We start from the raw sequence: 4,195 nt of genomic DNA, 5'->3' as shown, positions 1-4,195 counted from the left end.
ACATCCATAATTTGTTATATACAGCCTTTGCAAAGTCAATGAAACACAGGTAAACATCTTTCTATATTCTCAGCTTTCAGCCAAGATCCTCTAACTTCAGCAATGATATCACTCATTCCACATCCTCTTGTGAATCTGGCTTGAAATTCTGACAGTTCTTTGTCAACATACTGCTGCTACCATTTTAAAATTATTTTCATCAAGACTTTACTTGTGTATGATATTAATGATATTTTTGATAATTTCTGTATTCTGTAAAATCACCTTTCTTTGGAATTGGCACAAATATGGATCTCTTCCAGTCTGTTGGCCAGGTAACTCTCTTCCTCATTTCTTGACATGGATGAATGACTGCTCCCAATGTTGTTGCTTGTTGAAACATCTCGGTTTGTATTCTGTAAATTCCTGAAGTATTGTTTTTCTGCTAAAGGCCTCAGTGCATTTTGTACCATCAACTCTTAATCATATTCTACCTCCTGAAATCGTTGAACATTGACCAATCATTTTGGTACAGTGATTTTGTGTATTCCTTCTATCTTTTCTTAATGTTTCTTACACTGTTCAATATTTTGCTGGTGTTGTTGTTGTTAAGTGCCATTAAGTCAGTTCCAACTCAGAGAAACCCTGTATAGGGTTTTTCAGATTAATTTTTTTTAATGTTTTATTGTGAATTATGAGAGAGTTTACATGGGAGAACATTAGCTTAACATTCATCCTATTGTATATTGTTTCATTGCCATGGTTACAATCCCCTCTATGCATCATCAACCAACCAAAGGGCATACCCTGCAAGCCAGACTCCCAGTAGTCAGCACACAGCCCTTCTATTTCTCTGGGTCTAGAGTTCCCAGCCGCTGCATGTCTCCACGTCATCATCTCTGTCTCCATCTCTGGCGACACTGCTTCTCTGGGTAGCTGAGATTAATTTTTGTGTAAGCAGAAAGCCTCATCTTTCTCCTGAGGAGCAGTTGGTGGACTTGAACCACTGACCTTGTGCTTCACAGCTCTTTACTTATTCTGAAGAGCCACTGCGCTCCCAATTTTGCCCATGTTGTTGTTGTTGTTAAGTGTTGTTGAGTTGGTTCCAACCCATAATGATCCAGTATAGGGTTTCAAAGAGTGACTGGTGAGTTTGAACCTCTGATCTTGTGGTTCAAAGTGACTTTGTGGTTCTGTACCTATCCTATATTCACACCAGGTTCCCATTTGATAATTTCTATACAGATTGTTCCATGATATTTTGCTCATTGTTGTTGTTGTTGTTGTTAAGTGCTGTTGAGTCGATTCTGACCCATAGCGACGCTGTATAAGGTTTCTGAGGAGCAGCTGGTGAGCTTGAACCACCAACCTTGCTGTTCAAAGTGACTTTGCAGTCCTGCGCATTAACCCACAGCACCACACCATCCCTCAGTATTGCAACCTGAGGCTTAATTTTTTTCTTCAATTCTTTCAGCTTGAAAAGTGCTGAAGGTGTCCTTCCCTTTTGGTTTTCTAACTCCAGGTCTTTGCATAGTTCATTATATTGTAATATTTTGTTCAGCTCCTTTCTTTGATCATTTCTTCCTTTTGCTTTATCTATTCTGTGTTCAACAAAAGTTTCAGAGTCTCTTCTGACATCGATTTTGGTCTTTTCTTTCTTTCCTGGGGTTTTTAATGACCTTAATGCTATATCATAACGGGCCTGATCTTCAATCATTAATATTCTATGAGTCAAATGTATTCTTGATATGATCTCTCAATTCAAGATGTACACGGTGTTATACTTTGGCTCTTGTGAATTTGTTTGAATTTTCTTTGAGTTCAGCTTGAACTTGTGTGTGAGCAATTGATGGCTTGTTTCACAGCAGGCCTTATTCTGACTGATGATACTGAGCCTCTCCATTTTCTCTTTCCACTTATGTAGACACTTTGTATTTCATCTGGTGAGGTATTTCATCTGTATAGTTGCCATTCATTGTTGTTGAAAACGGTATTTGGAGTGAATGAGGCTTGAAAAACACTATCATGTGATTTCTGATGTTGTTTCTATCCTCAAGGACATATTTTCCAACTACAGAGCCTTCTTTCTTTGCAACTTCCGCATTCCAGTCACCAGTAATTATCAATGCATCTTGATTGCATGTTTGATCAATTTCAGACTGCAGAAATTGATTATAAAAAAACACTTCAATTGATTCATCTTTGTTATTATTGTTAAGTGCTGTTGAGTTGGTTCCAACTCACAGCGACCCTGTATAGGATTTCTGAGGCTTTAAATCTTTGCAGGAGCAGAAAGCTTCATCTTTCTCCCACAGAGCAGCTGGTGGGCTTGAACTGCCGAACTTATGGTTTGCAGTCCAGTGTTCATCCTATGGTGCCACCACATACAACAATATATAGCCTTTGCTGTTGTCAACATTCTCTGTAATTGCATTCTGGTTAAATTAAAATGAGTTGTTGTTAAGTGCCCTCGAGTCATGACGTTGCAATCCTGTGCAGTGTTTCCAAGGAGTACTGGTGGGTTTGAACCACCAACCTTTTGGTTAGCAGTTTAGCACTTATCCTGCAGCATCACACCAGCACTCCTAAAATTCATTATTGCTGTTGTTAACTGCCATCAAGTCAGTTCCAACTCATAGTGACCCTGTATAGATTTCCGAGGAGTGACTGGTAAGTTTGAAACACTGATCTTGTAGTTAGCAGACCAGTGCCTACCCTATAGCACCACATCAGGACTCCTTATATTAAAGTTAGTTGTTGTTGTTGTTAAGTGCTGTCGAGTAGGTTCCGACCCATAGTGACCTATATAGGGTTTCTGAGGAGCGACTGGTAAGCTTGAACTGCCGACCTTGCAGTTCAAATGGCTTTGCAGTCTGGTGCATTAACCCACAATGCCACACCAGGACTCCTAAATTTAGTTAGAGCTCTCAGATATATATAAAATACTTTATTGTGCTTTTGATGAAAGTTTATACAGCAAATTAGGTTCCCGTGTGATAATTTCTATACAAATTGTTCTATGATATTACATTTTTCACAAGATGTCAACATTCTCTGTAATTGCATTCTGGTTGATTTATTTCCAGTACTCCAGTTCCCTTGTTCTCTTTCTCAGATATGTTGTTAGGTGAAGAAAAGAGACCATATATATAGCTCAGTTTTTCTTTAAACAAACTTTAATATGGATACCTATACTTGTACTCAACAGATGAACTGGTAATAGTGGTTACTTTTGGAGAGTAAGACTTCCTTGCTGAGGGAGTAGAATTTTATTTTTCCTTTTATATCTCTCTGTTATGTTTTAAAATGTTTTACCATATGCAAACTTTATTGATTTTTTTATAAGAGAGCTTTAAAATCATCAGTGCATCAAAATGTCTGCATACAATGACTACATTAAAATGTCATGTACTCTTTTTGTAACCATGGCAATGATAAGATATACGATAGAATGAATGTTAAAAATAATGTTCTCCCATGTAAACTATCATATAATTCACAATAAAACACTGAAAAAAAAAAAAAATGTCATGTACTCTTTAAACATTTTGTTTGGAATAAGCCCATGCATGTGTGAGTAATACTTTTTGACTTACCCCTTGAATATAACAAAACATCTGCCATTTCAACCTTCTTCACATATACAATTCAGCAACATTAATTACATTTGTTATGTTGATCACCCATCACCACAGTCCATTTCCAAATTTTTCCATCACCCTGGACCATACTCTAAAAAAATACCTCCCTATTTCCCCCTCCTTGTTAGCCACTAATAAACTTTGACCTCTGTGTCTGTCAACGTTGCATTCTAAGTGGATTATCAATAGTTTTCCTTTTGTGTCTGACTTATTTTACATAGCTAATGTTCCAAGGTTCATCCATGTTGTAACATGAATCAGAACTTCATTTCTCTGATCCATTATGGATGAATAATATTCCATTGTATGGACCAACCACATTGTCTTTATTCATTCCTCCATTGATGGACACTTGGGTTGTTTTCTTCTTTGGGCAAGTAAAGCTACAATGAGTATTGGTGTCCACAGGCCTTTAATATGTGGAGCTGGAATGAGGGTTAGGAAGGGAACAGAAAAAGAGAGGGAATCCACTATTTTTACAAATGTATGTATTAAGGTTGTGTTTGCTCTAAGCTTATTCACATAAGTCTGCAAAGATTATCATCAAATCTGGAGTGTGGTTCTGGGAAGACCTG

The sequence above is a fragment of the Chrysochloris asiatica genome, unplaced genomic scaffold (genome assembly GCF_000296735.1).
Source record: "Chrysochloris asiatica unplaced genomic scaffold, ChrAsi1.0 scaffold00067, whole genome shotgun sequence".
Taxonomy (NCBI): Eukaryota; Metazoa; Chordata; class Mammalia; order Afrosoricida; family Chrysochloridae; genus Chrysochloris; species Chrysochloris asiatica.
This window is presented reverse-complemented; position numbering follows the sequence as displayed.